Source organism: Amblyomma mixtum, chromosome 3, assembly GCF_055824585.1.
Source record: "Amblyomma mixtum isolate Tamu chromosome 3, ASM5582458v1, whole genome shotgun sequence".
Lineage (NCBI taxonomy): Eukaryota > Metazoa > Arthropoda > Arachnida > Ixodida > Ixodidae > Amblyomma > Amblyomma mixtum.
The window spans coordinates 294,669,658-294,695,066 of NC_143014.1; the positions used below are offsets into that span (position 1 = coordinate 294,669,658).

Consider the following 25,409-nt stretch of genomic DNA (forward strand, 5'->3'; position numbering starts at 1 on the left):
GTTGTTCCAGATGTGAATGCAAAAAGCCGCATGCCGCAGGCGCCGCTTCAACAAGCTACTCCCGCCTACTTAATCGACGATTATACGCAGCATACCCACATCTCCACCGACGGTTCAAGTACTCAAGCAACTTCCTCCTCTGGCCTTTATATGCCTTCAGTAAGCCCATGACCTTTCTTACTGGCTGCAGATATCGTCTACATCAGCTGCGCTTCACGGCATTAAAGGAGCTGCCTTCCATATCCTGCGCCAAACCCCCGGCCGTTGTGTTAACTTTACCGACACCAAAGCATCACTGCAGGTTCAGTCAAACCAGCTGAAGAAAACCAATCATCAGTTCGTTTCTATTGACAATGGATATCTGCATCATTTGGCTATTGCCGCAGGCCACTCCATAATATTTCAGTGCATACCAGCGAACTGTCGTATTCTGGCCAATAAAAACACAATTGAAGCGGCCCGTAAATGCCTGGAGCCAACATCGGAGATACATTCAGACTTTCTTCACGATATCTCATACGTCCCAAATGGCTAAAAGATTTGCTTCCGAAAAAAAGTATCGGCTCTCGAGCTTGCCGAAACATCACTACGAATTTCTTCACTCAATCGACCCACATCTCAGATCAAGACTTCCATCTAGTATTCCTCGCCATCTGCAAAAACTTTATCACCGACTTCGCCTGAGCGCTGCATTGACAAACACTTTGCGATACCCTTTCGGTGAAATGAACACTCCGCTTTGTGAAAACTGCGGCTCGATCGAAACTTTGGTGCATATCCTGCTTGAGTGTCCAGCGTTTGCTGACGAGCGTGCGTACTATGAATATTGCAGGGAGAAGCCCTCCCCACTGGAAACAATAGACAGTGTTGACCAGATATTTAGGGGAATCCCCCAAGGTGGAGTAGTTATAGATCAATTATAGATCGAGTTATAGATAAATTCGCTCTCGCCCTACCATAAGCTTGCCGTCCCGGTTAGCTCAATTGGTAGAGCGACTGCTCCGGTGTAGCGGTGGTCCCGGGTGCGAACCCCAGACCAGGACGAATTTTTCTTTAACTACGAAGTTTCTGTGAAAGCTGTATAGCTTTCCTTTGTGGCCGTATGGCTTCGCTCGGGTGGACGTCAATGAGTAATTACTCCCTTATTACAAATCTACTCCACCTTGAGGGATTCCCCTAAATATTTGGTCAACACTGTTCCCACTTCGAGTTATACATCAATTCGCTCTCGCCCTACCATAAGCTTGCCGTCCCGGTTAGCTCAATTGGTAGAGCGACTGCTCCGGTGTAGCGGTGGTCCCGGGTTCGAACCCCGGACCAGGACGAATTTTTCTTTAACTACGAAGTTTCTGTGAAAGCTGTATAGCTTTCCTTTGTGGCCGTATGGCTTCGCTCGGGTGGACGTCAAAGGGTAATTACTCCCTTATTATAATAGACAGTGTTATAGGTCCCAGCCATGCCCTATGTAACACAGACATGCAATGACCTTTGTTTACATATTTAAATGACGTCGGATGCCTTGACGAACTCTAAATTCAGCCTGCATGTTATCCTCATGCAATCTTCACGCCGTGAACTTTGTTAGCCCATTTATAAGACTATGCACTTCATCATCGCATATGTTACATCATTACTCTCCGCTGCACCGTAGTATGCATTTAATGGTCGCATTTTCTCTTATCCGCTTTTTGTTCTTTAATTTTACCTTATTCGCACCATTCACCTTAGGTATTTATCTCCCAAATTTCCTGCGCCGTGCAGAGTAGCCTGCCAGCGATTTTTAAACGCCGCCTAAATTTTCTTCTTTTGCATTCAAGGGCTTCTCTCTCTCTCTGGAACGGACGATGCAGATCCCGATTAGCCCTGCCTGCGTAGGTATTCCTGTCCACGGGGGTCTCGGACTTTATACAGATACTGATCCCATAGAGTCTGTGCAAGTTGGTCCCTATTACCCTTGAAATTTTGAATTGCTCGTTGCAGATATTTTTGTGCGCGTCTTAGTTGGCCATATGAAGCTGCGGAGCAGCCTCTAAGTATTGCGACTGGACATTTGCCTAGCACCAGAGTTACAACGATCCACCCACTTAGAATCGCTGAGCTGGGCAGCATACTCAGCCGCCTTTTGGGGGAGGTCGTGTAACTGCATGAGCGCCCTGTTATGTTTCTGACATCGCCATCTCTTAGTGAAGCTGCGCCGCGCTTCCCAAATATGAAGGAGATAGTTGTCCACATCCGTCACCTTACCTGTGAGTTGTGTTTGCTTCTCGTGTTTGTGTAGGGTTTGGAGGAGAGTGTGGGACCAGGAAGAATAGTTGTTTTGGAGAAGACTGTACGGGGGCAGGGAATGACGGAAGGCCACCCAGCCTGGCCTGCGCTATGGTGAGGGGTAGGGGCGAGTGTAAGTGGTAGTGTTCATGCAGTGGTCACTGCCATGGATGACCTCGGTGTTAATCCAGTCGGCGCTTCTTATGTTGTGGGTGAGGGTAAGATCGGGACAGGTGTCCCAAGTTACAGAGATACCCACACGTGTTGGATAGGCGGAGTAGTATGGAGAGTAATACCCAGTGTGAAGATCAGTTCCGCAAGCTTTCTGGCATGCGACTCCTCCTTGCCATACCCCACAACCCAATGGGGGTGTAAAAAACACCCGCAATCAGAAAGGGGTCGCGACTTGCAACCTTTTAGCGCTTTGCTAAAGATGTCCGAGAACGTAATGTTCTTAAGTTTAAGGGGGCAGTAGGGTGCTTCACCTAAGACTTTACACAATTTCGAAATTGACTTTTTGAGTTAGAAGAGCGCATTTTGTCTTAGCATTGTCAGCGGCATACTACGTTAGAATACAGCTAAGATGTGCGAACTACGAGAATGGCTAACAAATATTGAGTAGTTAACTTTTTATCTTTTACTGTTAGGCTCAATTATTGAGAACCCTGTAGTGCACCGTTATTATTATCTATATGAGTTTTTAGAACTTCGGAAACGGAGTTACCCTTGGCGCTGCGGACCAACAAATTTTGGCTATTTCAGAGTTACATGCACTGGAGAGGTTGCTTTGCCTACAAGCTACTCGAAAGCGCATGTATTTTGGCGCGATGTCGCCAAAATTTGCCCTGAGGCTCGGGTCCCTCAGGGCGCACCACTGGGCCCGCCGACGACGACTGCGCAGAAGGTGGGTCTGCATGTGCAGAGCGTAACATTTTGTATTCAGCAGCTAGCAGAGCTGCCTGCGCGCGAAGCGCCACCACCTAGCGGCAATTTTCCGGAATTGTCCAGAATTTGGCAGGAACTGATGTTTGTTGCAGGTGGGAGAATTTTTTCTTGGGTACGGTATGCCTCATTCCGGAGCTTTTTCGGTTCCTTGCATAAATTTTAACAAGGAGTGTGCAATAAGAATCACACTAATGCCCTACGTGCTGAAACGCCATATGCCGTAGAAGGCCCGGTAATCGCAGAAGATAAAAAGATAGTGACGGGTATGCTGTAAAAATGATAGTTACGGGTTTTTGCTACCTAACAACTATTGCTTTTGGTTCAGGCATGCACTGAGTTACTGAGCGGTACAATACTATTTCATTAACGAAATAGTAAAAAAATAAAGGAAGGCTGGCTATACAGTAAAGAAGTAGGGAACTATGCGTTTATTAAAATAAGATCACGCCAGCGCCGAGAACTGCTTGGGGGCCGCCTTGAGGATTGAAGCAGACGACGCGGCTATAGGCGCGTCGCCTACTGCCCACGGCGCCCCGGCAGGAGGAAAGCGTACCGCGACGCCGGAAAGCGAACGTCCACCACATCGGCTCCAGCGATTTTCACCCGGAAGGCCGGAAATTTTCTGCGCACCTCGGAAACTTTGCTGCCATCTTTCTAAAGTTGCCCGGACTAGGAAGAGACCAATTACACCCAGTAAGGACCTTTTGGGGGCATTTCATGCTCGATTTCCGATTCCTTCCCGTGGTAGCTCCGCTTAGTCTAACGAGAGCTAGCGCCAGCATCGCCTTGGACGGGAATTTGCCGCCGCCGCCGGCCAAATCTGCCGCCTCTACTTTCCGGGGTTACAATCCGTCTACCCTGTCATGGACCCAAATCACCCCTGGCGCTGCTCACGACGCTGCGGAATCGCCTTACGCTGTTTCTGACGAGAGCCCCTAGACGTTGCTTGCGATGCGCATGAGTGGCCCACGCCCCAAAGTGGCTGCCCCTGCCGCCTCCGAAGCTGACGTTGCGGCTGGAATTACTCCTGCTACAGAGGCCGGCGCGAGCGTTCAGCCGGTACAGGTGCCGTCGCGGCGTCCGCGCAGGATGCTTTGCTTCGAGAAGGGAGATATCACTGCAGTGGTGAAACCGGGGCCACCGTTGACTTCCGCCCGAGCAAGCGAGCAAGAAGCGAGCAAGCGAGCATCTCGTTTAACCGTAGTTTCTGCATCAAGTTGAGGTAGCGGGCGAGTTGCAGCTTGGCTTTTAAACACATATTATTGTTGACCACAAGGTCACTGAACCTAAACTGCAGATCTAGGAAAGGGGAACGTTTCCGAGGGAGCGATTATTACTTCCCGGCTCTGCTGAACGCGCCACGAGTGAAACAGCAGCATTGTGCGCGCATTTTGCTGGGTTTCCAGTGCACAATGATTGAGTCACTATCCTGTGGTCACATGCCTCGCAGTGGTCGGCCACTGCGCTTCACTCATTTTGACATCAACTTTGTGCTGCTTCCTCGTTTCCTTGGAACACTTTCTTGCCCCAACCCACAACGCCGGGTACTGAGAACAGGATTTTTAGCACACAACGCTTTGAGCCTTTTCTTTTGGATGGCGCTCTTTCGGGCGAGCCAGTGCACGTCCGGTGGTGGTAATTGATTTAAGCATTGTTCGCAGCCCTTCCTTTCCGAGAATACGAGGCGAGGTTGTGCAGGCGCTTTTTACGCATGGCCTGTATATGCGTCTTTCACGCTGGCGTATGCTTGTGCTAGGCGTAGAATTTTTTGGTTGTGTCTTTTTTGGTTTAAGGTGATACGTAGAATGAACAAACTGTAGTACCCTTTTCTTTGGAAGTCAGTGAAAAAATAGTCGTCATATTTTTTCAGCATCACGGAAAGCTGTGATCTGCACTCATCGCAGCGCCGAATCCGCATCAGTAGCTTCTCCAGTCCTGGAAGTGTCGTCACGACCTCTGGACCAATCACGGGCGGCGGCGCGCCGCACGGAGTGCCCCGCAACACAGGCCGCATATTTGTGCTAAAAAAGGCAATTCGCGCTTGTTTCTGCCTTATTCGGGTTCGATATTCGAGCATAAAGCATGACAAACTATAGGACGCCACTGCCAGCCTGATTTTCAAAAAATGTGTTTCAGTCTCCCTTTAACGGGTTGAATGACCGCTTGCGACTAAAAGGGATACATAATTTTTAAGCGTTCTAATTAGGGGTGTGCGAATATTCGAAATTTTCGAATATAATTCGAATATTATATTTTTAGTATTCGCATTCGATTCGAAATCCAAGTATTTGTGTTGTCTCGAATATTCGACCCGACGCGAATATTTGTATCTAGTCGAATATTCATTGTGAGCACCGGCGTTCATTTCGGTCCGCAAGCCCTATTGACAGAGACATAACAACAAGGCGGCGCCCAGAGCAATGCGCATTCCTTCCTCCAAGGGCCATGCCGTAGCTGACTGCGCTGGTGAGCTTCTTTGTGGCTATACCTGCGAAGCTGGTATAGTCAGAGCTGTGCACGAAGTACCTCGCAATACGTGCCAGTTCAGTGCCAAGTGAGAGGGCATTTTCTGTGGCTGGAGGAGTCGTTTCAGCTAGAAGGGAACTACTTCTGCCTGATCATGTGGAGCAGCGGGTTTTCCTTCACGACAACCTTTTATGTTCATCCCAGGAACGAGCGTTCGTGCTGATGGCAAGCTAGCCTTAATGCTGTGTACCAACCATTTTCTCTGATATTTCCACTCTTCTAAGAATAATTAGGGGTGTGCGAATATCAAATTTTTCGAATACGAATCGAATACGAATACTTGGTTACGAATATCGAATCGAATATCGAATAATCAAGGACAGATGCATTTAACCACTACAAAACATTATTTGAGCAACCAAGAACATCACAGTTCTACTATCAGTGATGAAAAATGAACACAAAAGATGTGTGTGGCTGCACAAAAAGTATCAAAGTCTCGAACATTACTCATAAAAGAGTGCAAATATCAGAGAAGATGGCTAGTACACAGCATAAGTACAAAAGCGCGTTGCTGGGATGAACATAAAAGGTTTTCGTGAAGGAAAATCGTCTGCTCCACACGGTCAGGCAGAAGTAGTTAGTTCCCTTCTAGCTGAAGCGACTTCTCCAGCCACAAAAATGCCCTCTCACTTGGCACTGAACTGGCACGTATTGCGAGGTATTTCGTGCAGAGCTCTGACTATACCAGCTTCGCAGGCATAGCCACAAAGAAGCTCAACAGCGTAGTCAGCTACTGCATGGCCCAACGTTACGCATTGCTCTGAGCGCCGCTATATTGTTATGTCTCTTTTGATAGGACTTGTGGACCGAAATGAACGCCGGTGCTCGCAAAAGAATATTCGGCTGGGTACGAATATTCGCGTCGGATCGAATATTCGAAACAACACGAATACTTACATTTCGAATCGAATACGAATACTAAAAATTTACTATTCGAATTATATTCGAAAATTTCGAATATTCGCACACCCCTAAGAATAATGTTTGAGACCGATACTTTTTGTGCAGCCACACACACCTTTTGTGTTCATTTAATCATCGATAGTTGAACTGCGATGTTCTTGGGTGCTCAAATAAATGTTTTGTAGTGGTTAAATGCGTCTGTCCTTGATTATTCGATATTCGATTCGATATTCGGAGCCAAGTATTCGTATTCGATTCGTATTCGAAGAATGATATTCGCACACCCCTAGTTCTAATGCAATTTGCGGTTGTAACGGCAGAGGGGCGTCATCCATCACCGATGTGTCTGGCGTCATGAAATGCACGCTAACTTTGATGCTCTTAGCAATTACAGCCGTGAAATGTGCCGCCCTGCTCTTTAAACTGTTGTGCGAGTCGGGCATCGTAAACTTTTGGCCCCGGATGGACCTCTGAATCGCGCATGCGCACAGGAAGCAAACTGGGCGCTCTCAGAGCAGGCGAAAGGCAGTTGCGTTTTTGCGGCGTATCTCTCATGTGGCCGCGTCTGGCGCAGAGCAAGCGCCATGGGCCACAAGAGCTCGGTTGGCCGGTTTGTGGAGTCGAAACAGCAGAGCCCTTACAACCGGCTTTTAAAAAGTGGCGTAACGCTCATCCCAAATTCTTTATTTCCTCCATGATATACAGTCGTGGACAAGTTTTTTGGGGGCGCGTATTTGCGAGTGAAAAATAAATTCTTCTTTGCCTCACTAGCCATTCAGACCGAATACATTCCGATGAATGGAGCGCGCATGCCGTCTCATGCTTCTAGGCTTTTCAATGACCTGCTTTGCCGGACCACGTGGCGTTAATTTTTTAGTCCGCGGCACCGCATTCCGCGAACTTTTCGCCATGACAGAAAAGCCTTTCTAGACAGTGTGATTAGAATGGATTTGCTTTTAAGTCGGCAAGCGCGGCTTTTGAAGCATCTGTGCAATATATTCGAAATGCTGGCGATGCACAACAATTAAGACAGAAATCAGGGCTCGAAGAAAACCTTTTGTGGTCTGTACTTTGTCGGAGGCTGTACAGCAACCCCCTCCCCACCAACCTCTCCTGACGGTGCCCTTGTCGAAATCCCTGATTTTACACATAAGGTTACGTTGAACATACTAAAAACTCCTGGTTCGCCCTTGAAATAAACTCTAGCATGAACGGCACGCCGCACATCACCGCCAAGCGGAGAGGAATGGCGCAGGAACCTCTTTTTCAAACTCCGATCAGAACCATTTGGATAGTACAAACAAGGGCAGCTGTATATTCTTTCCACCCCAGAGCACCATAGAATTCTATTTGATTATAACCGTATTAGAAGAATTACAATTCTTTTCAGAAACCAAAGGCTCATGAAATAGAATACATTAGAAAGCGCGTTCTTGACATTAGTTTTAAAGCGTTGGTAATTAATTCAACATCCGGCCGAAACAAATGACGCTTGGTAGGCACAAAAAGGTCTCCATAGCGGACACGCAGGCCCAAATATTTTCAAGTAGTGTCATTAGAACGCGCATTTGGCGCAGCTCAGAGGGCTGCTAAATTCGACTTGGAGATAGCGACGCCACTATTACTCGGAAAAGGGCGGTAATAATGATATACCTCGTTCGTAAAAATCATTAAAGTCCCATATCTGTTGTTCAGACTTATGTAGTTGTTATAAACGCGGATGTGTTCTTTTGCAGCCAGCCTTGGGTTAAACGTTAGGAAGTCTGCGCTCACCTGTACCTCGTGGAACGCCGCGTTCCGAGGACAGACGTCGACTGGTTTGTGGACAGCAGCTGCCCTTTCGGCTTTCTCCTTCCTCTGTTTGCGCACCGCCCGGCGAAGAGCCTCGTTTTCTTCACGGACTCGAACTACCTCTTCCAACAATTCGAGCTCTGCGTACAGCATCCGCAGCTGTTGAAGCCGCCAGCGCATGCGCTCAGCATCCCCGAACTCGCTGGACTGCAATGTCGGGTTGCTCCCTTCTTGCCGGACGCCATGCTCTGGGTTCCAGGCGAAATCGTCTAGACTGACGCCTCGATGCTCGTGAGGGTGGCTGGGGCAGGGGCGCTCCGAGTCTAAAGGAGCTGGTCGTTCGGACTGCAGCACACTTGTGCTTCGTATAGCACCCTCTATCACGGATAGGGTTCCATGATTTGGCATAGGCAACTGCCAGTCTGCGGTATTCCTTGGTGCTAAGAACAGATCATAGCTGTTACCAGGTGGTGGATAAAAGAAATCCTCCTCTAAAAACGCTATGTCTGCTTGGTCTTCCGAGCTTGTTCCAATCCAGGGGTCGGCAGGAAAGGAAAAGGTGGATTCTTGACCATTGCGTAGTAGACGAGTGGGTATAGCCATTTCTATCCTGCTGCATGGCCCTGGATCAAACGAAAGTGCAAATTCATGGTTATTACCATGTAGGGGGGTGGATGTGGTGAAACCTAGGCTGTTCATAGGCAGCTCCACCGTTTCGTAGTTTTGTGGAGTTCCTACTTGTACCAACTGATAGTAATGAAATTCTGGGCTTTCGGTCACTCGACTTGGCTCATGCTGTAACAAATTCGCAGGATCGAGCAACTCTTCGTGGGGAGTTCCGACGCAGTCGATGCGACTTCGCCGACGCGATGGGGAATGGTCAGTCACTTCTCCCGGAGATAGCATTACCTCCTCGACATCTGCCCAACAGTAGGGGCCCTGAGCGGGTTCGTAACCATTTTGTTCTAGGTTCGCGATCTCTCCCTCTTTTTCCATTCCTGGCTGGGCACTACGAGACCACTGCAGCCTTTCATCGGGTTGCTTTTCGTTCAGGCGCTCATTATTTCTTTTAGATTTCTTCTTGTTGGAAGACTTTCGGATAGGTATGTTGAGATCCTCGGTTGCAGTTCTTTGAGCAGCGTCGTCCGTGTTGTCTACTTCATCCGAAGACTGCTCACAAAGCTTTGATTGTTCTGGTTTCTTCTTTTTCGAAGCAGAATATTTCGAACCCATCCCAAGCAAATCGGCTGGTTCTTTCTTCTGCCGTTTTATCTCCTGAGCCGTTAGCTGGTCGCATTTGGGATGGGCTGTCTCTTGAGGTTGGCAAATTAAATTGCACACAAATTTCGTCTTTTTTCCTTGGCCATCCTCTGCATCCGAATGTGTTGAGTTCACGGAAAGTGAACGTCGCGTTTCTCTGCGTGATACCTGCGGTGGTACAGAGGCAGCACCACTGGGAAACCTCCCAGCCGTCTGCTTGCAGTGAGGTGTCGCGCCCTCTGGAGCGGCAGTGTTGCCGATGAGTGTTGCCTCTATGTCGAATTTATCGCTACATGCAGCCTCTTCGTGTCGCACACAGCTTGTGCCTGCACTCTAAGAACTGCTACTCCTGCATTAAGAGTAAAAGAGCCTCGCTACTCCTGCAGGTCTCAATCTACTCTCTCTACAAACGAGAAAGAGTGAAAGGTCCTGTTCACTCCTCTTGACAAAAGAGTAAAATGGCATTTCCACTCCTGCATACCCCAAGGGAGTTCAGTGCTTGTTTTACTCCTCCGCCCTTACGGCCATACAATCGTAAGGGCGCGCTAGCTTCTCGGGGCCAGCCTGCCAGCCTGGATGCCGGCGTCAGAAAAATGCACTGGTATGGTTTGTTCACGACCAAAGCTCTGGGATAGAGTATCATTAGCCAATGTCGAGTTGTTGGTAGAAGCGATAACAGCCATACAAATTTCCTCCCATAGCCGCTTTGCTGCTGCTCTGGAGTTAGCCTGGCCTCTGCTATAGCTCCGCTCCTGAAGGGGTCGCGGAAACCGAGCATATATTTATTTCCCTATGACGCGGGGTTCAGAGTAAAACGGTGCCGAGGGTAGCACCTAAGTGCTGGCCAGTTTCGAAGCGCATTCAGCTACAGCATCTATGTGAAATCGGCTAGGTTTAGCGACGACAAGGGCAGCCAGCGAGCAGCGCACAGTTCGTCGCCCGGCGCGATCGCGGGCGCCGTCGTTGCCGAAAGCTCGGCTCGCTCAATGATTCGCTCCGTAGCTTGCGAATCGCGCACGCAAGGCTGGAAAATCGAGCAGCGACTGGCCTGCGATTGAGCGAGCCTTTATGCCCACGTTTGCAGCACAGGTGAACAAATTTAGCACACATGTATGCATGGAATATCGGCGGCGTTGCGCCGATTCTTAAGCTCGTCCTCGACGCCATCATCACCGTTCGGGTGGACCCGAACATATCTTTATTTCACTACGAGACATAGTTCACAATAAAACGTACTTACAATGCAAAGAGTAGCACCTCAGCGCTAGCCAGTTTCAAAGCGCTCTCAGCTCTGGCATCGAAGTGAAACCTCCTAGGCTTAGCTACGAATACGGCAGCCAGGGAGCAGGCCGAAGCTCGTCGCGCGGCGCGCTCGCGAGCAGCGTCATAGCTGAAAGCTCGGCTCGCTCAAAGATTGGCTCAGAAACTTGCGAATTGTACTCGCAAGGCTGGCAAATCGAGCAGCTAGCGGCTGGCCTGCGACTGAGCGCACGTTCGCAGTACAGGTGAACAACAATTAGCGCACGAATGCTTGGGATACCGGCTGCGTTGCGGCCACGTTAAGGCGATTCTTAAGCTCGTCCTCGACGCCATCGTCACCATACGTGACACACAGGCTGAGAACTTGAATTCGAGTACGTGCTAAAGTAAGCTGCTCGTATTATTCGGAACAATCTGAACTCGAAAAGACAGTTGCTTCTGTCGGCTTCCATGCATGTGGGCTCTTGCTAGTGAAAGTACACTCGAACAGGATGCGGCGAGTGCGGGCCGCTGTTGCATACAAGCTAAAGTGTGAAGCAAGTATCGTCGTAGTTCCGTAACGCAGTTGATATCACAGTAATCCGCTTGTACGGGTCACATTTAAGCTCTGTTTCATGTAGATCTCCGTCGACCATGCCAGTGTCGCGTAGAGTAATGCATCGCAGCTGCTCTTTGTCCTACCGCTCGCGTCGAACATATCCTTGATATGGACCAGTTTGCGATACGGTGCGTTTCTTTGCCTTTTTTGTCGCATTTAAGGGATTTTCGCTGCCGTCAGTCGAAATTGCATTCCGTCAACAGCGTCGTCTGCGCCGTCGTCTGCTAGGACACCCGGGGATGGGATCACAGGATCGCAGCTTCTACAAACGACATGTCAGCAAAAGTATCTAAAAGCGCTTTGGTATTCGCATTTAATAAAGAAATAAAATGAAAAAATATAATTTGTTTTTGTTGCGAACACAATTCAAATATTAGTAATAAAAAAAGCGCATTTGTAGGTTTTTTCAACGAAGCAAAACTGCAGCCGTCGTCACGTTTTGTGTTATTTGGGTTTTCGTAGCATTGTTTGAGTGCTCGTGCGGTGGACGTGTATGAAGAACACAAGTGTGTTTTGGAAACCAACGACGAGAATTACGCCCTATCAACACTGGTGGTTTTGAACGGGTAAAGCCCTGAAGAAAGGTAGCGCTACGACTTCTTGTCATCTGGAGAGGCAACGAAGAAGAATGTGCGGTTTTGCTAAGCCTTGATGAGCCGTCTGAACGGTGAGTCCCGTGTACGTTTCTTTACTTCTGATCTCTATTCGCACGCGTTATTAGTGTGCGCCTATATAGGGATGGCAGTGCAGGCAGTCTGCGTGCGGTTGCCTCAGCTATAATGCGTTAACGCCGATTCACACGACGGTCCGTTCGCCCGCGGCCCGCGCACTACGTATTCATGCGTCACCACATTGAGAGGCGCGCTGTCGGCCGCGGCAGCGGGCGAACGGAAAATCGTGTGAATCGGCCTTTACCAGAAAAGAACGGGCGTATAGGCCGCATGGCAACTGTTGCTCCATAGTCTCTATCTGCGTTTAGTACTCGGGTGCCGCGGTAAATAAAAATGCCACCAGTTATCACAACAGAGTTATGCGGTCGCTTGCTAGCGCTGCGAAAAACAACAAAGTTTACTACATTCCAATAGCATAGATTTGTGCTACGTAGGAGAGGATGATGAGCGTGCAGTGCCACGTTAGAGAGCGCTCTTGCTAGGCCAGCTGCGGACAGACAAGGGAACTGACAACGGTCGAGTTGCCTCGCGGCTGGTGCCCGTCGGATTGATTTGTGCTACTTAGAAGATGACGATGAGCGGCAGTGCCGCGCGACAGAGCACTCGCGCTAGGCCAGCTGCCAACAGACAGTGCTCAGTGTGTGTACTCGTGGGATTAGTGCTTACGCCTTAATATTTGTCATACAATTTTTTCGGGGACAATGATCGCGTGTAAAAGGCTGGGGCATATCCCTTGCCTAGTCATTTGTAAATTTTTATCTGTGCTTCCCCATGGAACAGAATTTGACACAGTATTATGTCAAAGTTAGATCGTTCTTGCGTCTGCCCTGAGGTGTAGGTGTCGATGCTTCCTCGCCTTCAGATTTTGAGAACTGTTTGGGATGCAACTGCGCACTTATTTAGGATTTCAAGCTTTTTGCTATATCCCTCGTTTGTGCGGCCCGCTTTCAAGTCGTTCGCTATATCGGTGATGGTTTGTTATTGATTTTCACTTTCTCTTATTTATTCTTGGTTGACTGCCACCAGCTGTGCTGCCGGCGATTCTCCGCGCTCGGAACTATTCCCAGGCACGAGACCCTACCCACAGACCTCCCTGCACCACACTCACCAGTTTTCTTCGGTATTTTTTTCCCTTGCTCTTACTTGCATTGCCACTAGGCAGTTTTTATTTCTGTGCAGATTTGTTAAATGCAATACCAATTTTAGTTTCATGCTGTGATGTGAGATATCGTGCTTCTTGCTAATGAATGCATGCCTTTTCCATCCTCTCATCATTTGCGCAAAGCAGACGGGTCTACTGGTCGCTACGTTCAATTTAAAAACACCTTCGGTGCTGCTGCAAAGCACCCTAGTAGTAATAAAATCCTGTGCATGCTATATTCGAATAGTTACGCTCTTTTCATCATGCATAAAAATAGTGGTATTCCAGCCTGCTCATCTTTCTATGCGGGTGTGACAGTCATGTAAATCTACTGAAAAAATGTATATCGGTGCATCACATACAATCTGTTCATTTCTTTTGTCATGGGCCCTCTCATTGCTTTTTGTGTTCCTATGTTACTACCTTATTCTAATTTATGAAGCAGTAGACAATTTCTTCTCTTGTCATTCATGACATTGTTACGGCCACTGACAACAGTTGCTCTGACATATTTATTTGCAGTTGCCAGCTGCCAGTATCTACTGGGCCATTCGTGCTTCCAGCTTTTGGCTGTGCTATCTCTCCTCAGCTGTTTGTGGTAGGTATTGTTTTCCAGTGATGCATACCTTACCTGCCTATTTAGAAAAATTTCGTAGACATAGGCTCACAGCCGGGTTTAGAAATGCATGCAGAGCTCTACGTGCACTTAGCAGCAGTACCTCCCTGTATAATCACATGAATCTGATCCTGAATTACATGAATGTAATTACATGATCTGTATGAAATAGTCGCTCATGAAGCTTTTGACTGCTGCTGTTAACATAATGGAATTTACACTGCTTCAGGTGCAGAGACTATTTCACACATGTTGCCTCTTATGCATATGTGCCCTCTGAAAGGACGAACATATTCCTTTATCCCTTTAAAAAACATTGTGTTCTATCATGATGCTTTACCGGTATTTCTGGTGTATAGACCAAAATGTCACTCAGTATTGTAACATAAAGCGGGAACTCAGTTTGTCCAATGTTTTAGAGGTAACATGAAGCGGGAACTGAGTTTGTCCAATGTTTTAGGGGTCCTAAAACATTGGACCAACACAGTTCCCACTCGAGTTATTGATCACTTCGCTCTCGCCCTACCATAAGCTTGCCGTCCAGGTTGGACAAATTGATAGAGCGACTGCTCCTGTGAAGTGGTGGTTCTGAGTTCGAACACCGGACCAGGACGAATCTTTCTTTAACTACGAAGTTTCTGTGAAAGCTGTATAGCTTTCCTTTGTAGCCATTTGGCTGTGCTCGAGTGGATGTCAATGAGTAATTACTCCTTATTACAGATCTTTTGTCAACGCCAAACTGATTCAGTAGCAACAAATAGTAGAAGGGTAAAAGCATGCTGCTCCCAAAAATTCGTTAAGCATGTTATAAAATGTATGCTGTATTGTTTTAACTGCTGCAAAGAAATAACGGTGATGTTAGATGCCCAGCCCCTATTAGGTAAACATAGCTCGCAATTAACACAGTGGATGGAAAAGAAATATGGACTTCAACCCTCACGACGACCCTCACCCCAGTAAAACAAAAAGTGCCAGTGTTGCCATACTTGAGAGCTTTGCTCTTTAAAATTGCAGTAGACTGCTACTCAAAGTTGACAAAAAAATGCGTCTCGTTTTCTGCATGTGCATTCCACAGTGCTGGTGCCATTTTCACTGGCCATTGACATTCAGTTGCATGATGTGCACCCCGCTCCTCGAGTTGATTTTGTTTGTCTTGTGAACCTGCCGTCAAAATCAGTGCAGGTTAATGCTTCCCCAGTTGATCTGCAGTTAACCTTGTCCTTTGCCAGCTGCTGTCACCCTTTCTCCACAGAGAAGGGCGGTGGGAGTCCAAGCCAGGTGGAGTTGAAATATTTGACTAGTAGTGGACAGGGATCCTGCGGTTTGTTGAGTACACAGGCAAATTGGAGACTTATGGAAGAATTTTTTTACCAGCCAAAAAAGACGCATACACAAGACAGAACCTAACAGGACAAGGGCTGGTAAAAGCCGTAGTCCTCTGTGGTTCTCTCTTGTGTATGCGTGTTCCTTGGCGGGTAAAAAAATTCCTCCGTAAGTCTCCAATTTGCCGGTGTCCTCCACAGATTGGAGGATCCCTGTCTGTTACTAGTCAAATTTCATTACTCCACCTGGATTGGACTCCCACTGCCCTTCTCAAACTTTTGAAATCCTGTTGCCCTAGCAGATCATCAGCTGTCGGTTGTATTACTTTCGCTTCAGTGAAATTTGACATGTAGCGGACAGGGATCCTAGAATTTGTGGAGTACACAGGCAAACTGGAGACTTATAGAATTTTTTTACCAGCCAAGGAAGACGCATACACAAGATTCGTTGTCTGCGTTTCACAACTGAAAGTTCTAAATGCGTGCAAAAGTGTATCGTGCATTCGCACGTATTTTGAAAACTCAATTTCTGCAGCATTAGGTTTTCGGAATTGGAGCTGTAGCATTGCCGCCACAGAATCCCGCTCGTTAACAAAGCGCACACTAATTTGCTAGGTATATATTCGGTATACCGCAACCAGTACACGTCACTGTTTGGAAGGTTCTGTCGTGAAATTTCTGATTGTGCAAGGTAGCTTTTCTTTTAAATTCAAGCGCTCTCTATTTGCTTTTTCCTGTGCATATTCATCGGTCGTTTCAATTCGGAAGCGTTGGTGCTGCAAGACGTGCATACGGAAGCTACGTTTGTGCACAAAGCTCCTGAATTTTTGAAAGCGCAGCTCTGACAGTTCTCGTTGTCATAAATAAGTACAAAGCAGCCTAATCTTTTTGGACACACCATTTCATGCTCTTAGCTGTTTCTGAGAAACAGGCTGCCTTTTTTTCTGTTTTTGGTGTGAAACATTCCTAACAACTTCTTTCTTTCTCGATGCACAGATAGCCTATGCATACACGGGCAGCTTGATTGCAATATTTAGGGCAATATTTATAACAGGTGCAGTGAGCCTTGGTGCATGTGGACAGAAATTAAGCTAGGGTGGGGTGGGGTATTTTCGCACAGGGTAATATTATGCGGAGGGTTTGGCGTATTGAAACCGAGTCTTTCTGAGCTCTTATTAGACGTCCCAGCACCAGGACAGTAGTTGAGGCTTTTCTTCTTTGTTGTCTAGTCAATGGTTTCCATCACATAAAATAGCCTTAATTCTAGCTATCCCGTGGCCGTCTAACAGAACGATGCAGATATACTGAAGTGATCAGTGTTGCATAAAAGTAGTGAGAACATTGCAAATGCAAGGCAACTTCATTGGTTTGCAGTGCACTAACGTGGCAGTCAGAGAGAATTACACATTACATTTGCAAATCTAAATTGTGCATAATAGTATGGACTGGCACGTAATGTGCGAAGTAATCACAGTTATCTCGTTCATGCCAAATGCTAGTGTCAAACATTGTCAGTATTGCATATTTATAAAGAGCAGGCATGCTGCGCCTAACTTGTCGTTGGATAGATTTTATTACTATGAAAGCAAAAAGTTTACACATGGCTGTCGTGTTCTTGCGTGGGAAGTAGTATTACCTTAAATGAGTATAAACACCAAATTTTTGGTTATGTGTGTTCTTTGTAGTGACGTGCTGGGCATTCGTATACATAGAATTGTTGCATAGTATTCGTCTCCAATCGCTAAATAATTACAACCAGGACAGCAGCTTGGGCATGTTGGTTATTCATTCTTGATGGAACAGCGCAAAACATCGGGACAAGAGACAAGCGCTGACTTACAACTGGTTTTTATTTCGAAGAAACATTGCTTCTTATACCTTCTTCACCCTCTCAAAAAACACATGCGTCGCAACCATATCGTTCAAGCGTCCACAAAAAAGCATAAGACAAATAATCACAGATATTTATAATCACATTTTTAACATGTCAAATTCTTTCTTAGTCAAAGTAACAGAGGCGTGCTGACACAATCGTCGCGCAGACTCGCTATCGAAGCTGCCTCGATTATTTCCTGGACTAACTGGTCTTTGTGATTAGCCAAAGCTTTGCATTTTTGGAAAACCGGTGCACAACTAGTTGAAGGGCAATCTCTGCAATGGATTCCCAGGTTCCTGCAAGCTTGCTCGAAATTATTTTTGTGTTCTAGCAGCCTTTCATTCATGCACCTGCCAGTCTGCCCAATGTACTGTTTACCGCAAGTCACTGGCAACGAATAAACAAGGCCTTCGGTGCACTCCACAAAGGGGGTTCGATGCTTTATCGTGCATCCCTGCTTCTTTTTGGTCGGATCGGAGTTGACTCGTCTACACAGACTTTTGAGTTTATTAGGAGCAGTCATCACTACATTCACGCCAGCTTTTCGACCTATGCCCTTCAGGCGATGGGAAATATTGTGAAGATACGGAATTGCTACTACCGGCCTCCTTTCTTTCTGTTTCTGTGCATCATCTTGCTGCTCGGGCCTAGCCTGCATCAGGTGCTTTTTCATCTGCTTGGCAACAGATACCAACAGGTGCGAGGGGTAACCCGAGTTGCCAAGCCGTTCCGCCTGGCGAAGAAAGCTCACATTCATTTTGTGAACACAGGATTTCCTCAAGGCATTCGTGAAGCACAAGTTCACAATAGCCCTCTTGGTCAGCTTAGAGTGAGCTGATTGGAAGGGCATTGGCGCTTTCTCCGCTCTGGGCTCATAGGCCCAGCAGGCGTGCCCTCTAGTGAACTCAAGTCTCAGGTCTAAAAACCTGAGTGACCCTTGAGCAGGAAGCTCGTGCGTGATAATAAGTGGCTGCAAAGCCTGCGCAAAGCGACCCACCTCCTCCATTACTGCTTCTAGCGTATTCGCCCTTTGGCCATCACAAAGAACTAGGTAGTCATCAACGTACCTAAATACCTTTTTAACACTAGTACCTGCAAGGGTTACGTTCAGGAACCTGTCTTTTCGTGCCAAGTACAAATCACTGAGTAGAGGCGCGATACATGAACCAATGCAAACACCGCGTTTCTGGAGATACACTTTTTCCTCCCAACAGACGTAAGTTGACCTGAGGTACACTGCTAATAGCTCCAGGAACCCTCTAATAGACATTCCGCAGGCGTTTTGAAATGCAACAGCACCATGCGTATCTATGCATTCTTCTACAGACACCATCAGCTCGTCATGCGGTATGGAATAATACAAATCTTTTACATCAACTGAGCATGCGGCAAAGGCACTGCTAGAATTGTCAGTTAAAAATCTAGCTATATCGTCCGAAGATTTCACCTGAAATGGGTCGTCAATGTTAGTAGTTTTAATTTTGCTTGCAAGAAGACACCAAGAATCTTTTGCCACGTCCCTCCCTCAGAAATTATTACCCTCAAGGGCCAGTCCGGTTTGTGAGTTTTTACAGTGAAAAACGCGTCCAAGTTAGACTTCTTGCAAGTTTTTATGCCTCGAAGGAGGTAGTCAAGTTTAAGTTCTTTGCATAGCTTCATAGCAGTTACCTTTGCTTTCCTAACAGCTGATGTCTTGTGCTCGTCAAAAACAGAGCTGATGGTTTCTAACGCCTTAGTTTTGTACAAGTCCTTGGAAATCACAGCAAAGCCCCCCTCTTTGTCAGAGGTCAGCAACGCAAGGGAATTGTCTTTCAAGTACCTTACAGTACGTCCCACTGGGAGATTCCTCTCGCAGAGCTGGTAGCGGCCAACGACGTCGGCTCCGTCTGAAATACACCTCGCACTGTCCGACTCAAGGCTTGCCTTGGCAACGCGCCGCACCATGGCAAGAAGCTCCGGTGTTGTCTTCTTCGGTTGGATGGCAAACTTAGGCCCAAGGCTAAGCACCTCGCGGACCGGTTGTGGCAGAACATGCACACCAAGCGTGTGGATCTTGTTTTCTTGGCTTTGTTCGGTCATGCCTCTTCTCCTTTCATTGTAGTCAGCGCGCAGCAAGGTGCAAGGAAAGTGCAAGGTGTATTTCAGACGGAGCCGACGTCGTTGGCCGCTACCAGCTCTGCGAGAGGAATCTCCCAGTGGGACGTACTGTAAGGTACTTGAAAGACAATTCCCTTGCGTTGCTGACCTCTGACAAAGAGGGGGGCTTTGCTGTGATTTCCAAGGACTTGTACAAAACTAAGGCGTTAGAAACCATCAGCTCTATTTTTGACGAGCACAAGAAAGACATCAGCTGTTAGGAAAGCAAAGGTAACTGCTATGAAGCTATGCAAAGAACTTAAACTTGACTACCTCCTTCGAGGCATAAAAACTTGCAAGAAGTCTAACTTGGACGCGTTTTTCACTGTAAAAACTCACAAACCAGACTGGCCCTTGAGGGTAATAATTTCTGAGGGAGGGACGTGGCAAAAGATTCTTGGTGTCTTCTTGCAAGCAAAATTAAAACTACTAACAATTGACGACCCATTTCAGGTGAAATCTTCGGACGATATAGCTAGATTTTTAACTGACAATTCTAGCAGTGCCTTTGCCGCATGCTCAGTTGATGTAAAAGATTTGTATTATTCCATACCGCATGACGAGCTGATGGTGTCTGTAGAAGAATGCATAGATACGCATGGTGCTGTTGCATTTCAAAACGCCTGCGGAATGTCTATTAGAGGGTTCCTGGAGCTATTAGCAGTGTACCTCAGGTCAACTTACGTCTGTTGGGAGGAAAAAGTGTATCTCCAGAAACGCGGTGTTTGCATTGGTTCATGTATCGCGCCTCTACTCAGTGATTTGTACTTGGCGCGAAAAGACAGGTTCCTGAACGTAACCCTTGCAGGTACTAGTGTTAAAAAGGTATTTAGGTACATTGATGACTACCTAGTTCTTTGTGATGGCCAAAGGGCGAATACGCTAGAAGCAGTAATGGAGGAGGTGGGTCGCTTTGCGCAGGCTTTGCAGCCACTTATTATCACGCACGAGCTTCCTGCTCAAGGGTCACTCAGGTTTTTAGACCTGAGACTTGAGTTCACTAGAGGGCACGCCTGCTGGGCCTATGAGCCCAGAGCGGAGAAAGCGCCAATGCCCTTCCAATCAGCTCACTCTAAGCTGACCAAGAGGGCTATTGTGAACTTGTGCTTCACGAATGCCTTGAGGAAATCCTGTGTTCACAAAATGAATGTGAGCTTTCTTCGCCAGGCGGAACGGCTTGGCAACTCGGGTTACCCCTCGCACCTGTTGGTATCTGTTGCCAAGCAGATGAAAAAGCACCTGATGCAGGCTAGGCCCGAGCAGCAAGATGATGCACAGAAACAGAAAGAAAGGAGGCCGGTAGTAGCAATTCCGTATCTTCACAATATTTCCCATCGCCTGAAAGGCATAGGTCGAAAAGCTGGCGTGAATGTAGTGATGACTGCTCCTAATAAACTCAAAAGTCTGTGCAGACGAGTCAACTCCGATCCGACCAAAAAGCAGGGATGCACGATAAAGCATCGAACCCCCTTTGTGGAGTGCACCGAAGGCCTTGTTTATTCGTTGCCAGTGACTTGCGGTAAACAGTACATTGGGCAGACTGGCAGGTGCATGAATGAAAGGCTGCTAGAACACAAAAATAATTTCGAGCAAGCTTGCAGGAACCTGGGAATCCATTGCAGAGATTGCCCTTCAACTAGTTGTGCACCGGTTTTCCAAAAATGCAAAGCTTTGGCTAATCACAAAGACCAGTTAGTCCGGGAAATAATCGAGGCAGCTTCGATAGCGAGTCTGCGCGACGATTGTGTCAGCACGCCGTCTGTTGCTTTGACAAAGAAAGAATTTGACATGTTAAAAATGTGATTATAAATATCTGTGATTATTTGCCTTATGCTTTTTTGTGGACGCTTGAACGATATGGTTGCGACGCATGTGTTTTTTGAGAGGGTGAAGAAGGTATAAGAAGCAATGTTTCTTCGAAATAAAAACCAGTTGTAAGTCAGCGCTTGTCTCTTGTCCCGATGTTTTGCGCTGTTCCATCAAGAATTACAACCAGATTTCTTTTCTTCCCTGTTTCAATAGCATAGCAATTGCTATGACATCAATGTTCAGTATAGGTTATGGAAGGCACAAAAAAGCTACTATATCGCTACTTCATCGTTTTAATTAGTTACAATGCTAAAGCCAGCCTGCCTTAAGAGTCGGAATCACAATGAATGATGAAGCCGCAATTATATTGCAGTTTTCCTCATGCCTCCCCTGGCTTATACTGACCTTTGATGCCATTGCCATTGCTCAGTTTTTAAAAGTGAAGCAGGAGAGAGAAGATATTTAATTACAAATTATTTAGCAGTCATAGGCGAATACTGTGTGGTTATCCGTGCATCGTAATGCCTTATGCATCATTAAAAACAAAAAAAAATGTGCAACTGAAATTTGCTCGGCTGCTGACCCAAAAGACGCGGGTTCGATCCCGGCCGCGGCGGCTGGAATTTCTTTGGAGGAGAAATTCTAGAGGCCCGTGTACTGTGCGATGTCAGTGCACGTTAAAGAACCCCAGGTGGTCGAAATTTCCGGAGCCCTTCACTACGGCGTCTCTCATACCCTGGGTCGCTTTGGGACGTTAAACCCCATAAACCAACCCAAACCAAACTGAAATTTGTTGTCTGCCTCTTTGAGATGAAAAATTTTGAATTTTTCCTTCACTATTTTAGAGCATGAAATTCAGTTAATGGTATCTGAGAAACAGGAATTGCAACAGCCATTTCTCTTCAGCAAGAAAACTGTCATTGGTTTAAGTGTTTTCCCGATTCAAGGTTACTCTATATTTTAAACTGCACAATGTATTATGTGACAAGAACCGTCAAGCACAATAGGTGTGGTTTTAGAAATGACTGGAAGTGATAAGGGAATACATTTACTTAGAGCAGGTAGTGACCGCTGATCCGGATCATGAAGAGTAATAACTAGAGGAATATGAATGGGGTGGAGTGCATATGGCAGGTTCTCTCAGATCATGAATGGCAGTTTTTCAATACCCCTCAAGAGAAAAGTATACAACAGCTGTATCCTACCGGTATTCACCTATGGGGCAGAAACGTGGAGGCTAACGAAGAGGGTTCAGCTTAAGTTAAGGACAACGCAACGAGCTATGGAAATAGAAATGATAGGCGTAACGTTAAGAGATCGGAAGCGGGCGGAGTGGGTGAGGGAACAAACGCGGGTTGAAGACATCCTAGTCGAAATCAGGAGAAAGAAGGGTGCTTGGGCAGGGCATGTAAGACGAAGGCAAGATAATCGCTGGTCCTTAAGGGTAACGGAGTGGATTCCAAGAGAAGGCAGGCGTAGCAGGAAGCAGCAAAATGTTCCATGGGCGAAGGTTTGCAGGAACACGGTGGACATAGCTGGCGAAGGACAGGGTTAATTGGAGAACATGGGAGAGGCCTTTGCCTTGCAGTGGGCGTAGTCAGGCTGATCATGATACTTGCAGAAGAGCTTGCTCATGTTAAAATTTTCATTTGGTAAATATGTGCTTGTTTTACATGCACACAGCTTTTGAAAGGACTAGCATAGTGATAATTGTATTGGGCTTCATAAAATTGTAGCTCTGAATGAAGGTTTGCAATGAAAGGTGTCTGCACTTGGTCACAATATAGGTACACACTAGTGGCGACATGACACACACGATCAGTACATTCTAGTTGTATTCTTTCTTTTTTTTTCATGGGGTTATATGCAGGATAGTATGAAAAGGGCATTGGAATTGACTCTTACTTGCATTATTTTCATTCATATTTGCAGGCACCCGGTGAAATGCACTCATAGCCAAAGCTCCTTCACTCAGCCGAGCAAGCTACGGCATCATCCAGCATCTTAGTTTCTTTTGAGCGCTTACAGCTCACTGCGGTGGATTTGGTAGATGGGTTTACTTTGCTTTTGGCAGTGTTCTTGGCATTTAATGTCAAGTACACCCCAAAAACAAAGCGGGCTTGTCTGCTGCTTGAGACACTAATGGGGCTTGATCCTAGCGAGCGCCTCCCGAGCGTGTTTTGGGCAGCCACAGCAATCACAGCAATGACTTGAGAAATAAAAGTTATCAGTGTTGTACATTTGTGTCATTATTTCTTGAACCATTGTTATTCCCAACGCAGACAGAGCACCATACTAATGTGCAAACTGTAGTGTAGCCATAAAGTAGTTGTATGAGCAAAAATTATTCTACTCAAAGATTATAATCCCTTTTGCTCATTACTCTTTTGTAGATGTAGCGCAGGTGGATCCTGCAAAACATATGACCAACTTGCTCTGAAGAATATGTGAAATAAGAAAATTAGTACGATACATTGAAAACACGTGAAACTCCTTTGGAAGGAGTAATATAAGATCTGGGCTGATACTCCTTGAAGGAGTATAGTCACTCTAACGAACGGAGTCCTGGAACTCTACCTGAAAGAGTAGTAGGATGCTGTTTCAATGTGGTAGCTTTACTCCCTCGGAGGAGTGCCTGTACTCTATTGCAGGAGTAGTACAGTACTCCTTGAGTAGGTGTTGGATCACTCTTTGTCCAGAGGGAGTAATTTTATTCTGGAAAAAGGAGTGGAATATGGGACAAGCGAATACTCCTTCAAAGTGTGTTCTGGGCACTCCTCTGCACTCCTTTAGTTCTAAGAGTGTGGCAGGCAAACGTAGCTCTGAGACCCTCGAGGCCGGATTGGTGTCTGCGCAGGCCTTTCTTGTGGGCTCTCATGTCCGTCATCCCCACTTAATGTCCAAGAGCATGGATACCTGTCTTTCGGCGCTTGTTCCGTTTTGTCGCCGGCGAAGCAGCGATCCTCTGCTGAATCTTGCGATGCGTGCCGCTGTTCAGGAACAACAGGAACTGTTGGAGCACTTAAATGCGGCATGTCACTCACGTCTGCGACCTGAGAGGACAGCAATCTTAGTTCACTCCTGTGTTCAGCGTCCATGAGCTCTGCGCTCAATTCAGGCTGAAGCAGGAGAGAAGCCGCTGATGGTTGACTCGAATCTTCGAAAAAGGTTTGAACTGATTCCGGTTGGTCACCTGTGGGAGTCCCAGCAGTCACTCCAGTCGAAGCGCATATTCCCTTTACAGCAGATTCAGCATCTGAAGTCACCGTGGATTCTGAGGAGATGCCGCCTACCGACCGGGTGTCGCCATCTTTGTTCAGTTGTTGGGTACACCCCGTGATTTTGTCTTCCCGGCACAAGGCGGTGCAGGATGAAGTTGCTGAGAATTCTGATGCTTCCGCGTTGAGCGGGGTGGTTTCATCTTCGAGACATGCAGTCTCTTCACCTGGTGGCAGCACAAAGTCATTTCCGAGAGAGCGTCGCCGCGGTTGCTGTTCCTCCGGCAAGACGAACGCTGCATGAACGGGTTGCACTGATGGAGCTGCGTCGTTCGGCGACGCTATCACGTGCAGCTCCATTGCATCTTGATCTTCAGAGGTTTTTGCCGCCGTCTCCATGTCTACGCCCTTCGAAGTTGTTGCGGCGTGACTGCGATAGCTGTCATGGTGAGCAGCCGTGACAGAGGCTAAACATGGCGCCCTTCCAGCGCCGTCGGCACGTGCATTAAAATGGATGCTCTTCTTTTTCTACCACGAAAAGTAACTTCGTCTTTTACGCCCTCTCAAGATTACCTGCATTAAATGTGCAGGGCACTAATATATATTTAAAAACTTTTTTTTTGGCTGCTGGAAGAAAAATATTTTTTCTCCCTCTGTGGCGTTAGACACCTTGACCGAGTGGAGCGGGAAAGCGTCTGCCGGCAACGCATGCGCAGGGCATGAAAGTGGGCTCTGCATAGAACACCGGGGCCCTAGACGCGTTCAATGGGACGCTGGTTTTCTTCGATGCAACGCCCGGTCGCACACATCCAAAGCTTCCGGCTTGGCATGGTGATAATAAAACATTGAAACCAGCATTGTGTCTTATATCGTCGGAGGTATCGCTCGACATTCGGTTCAGCAGCGTTGTCCCCCTCTAACTTTTTCTTCTGCAGCCACGATTCATCAGCTAAAGGCCCTCCCTGTGTTTCGTGCTGCGGAACGTCAAGCGACTCGCTTACGATCACGTGTCATCCCCTGCTTCATGTTAGGCTGGAACATCCATCTCCCGCGCCTCAGATACCGGAAG

The 25,409-nt window shown here is 47.1% G+C and overlaps 1 long non-coding RNA gene across 1 annotated transcript; it reads left to right on the plus strand.

The window, feature by feature from the left end:
* The first annotated feature begins 11,945 nt into the window (after positions 1–11,945).
* Positions 11,946–23,360, plus strand: LOC149355239 (uncharacterized). The gene is made up of 4 exons (XR_016291483.1): positions 11,946–12,218; positions 13,249–13,342; positions 13,886–13,961; positions 23,055–23,360. It is a non-coding gene; the product is annotated as an uncharacterized LOC149355239 (long non-coding RNA).
* The last annotated feature ends 2,049 nt before the right edge of the window (positions 23,361–25,409 follow it).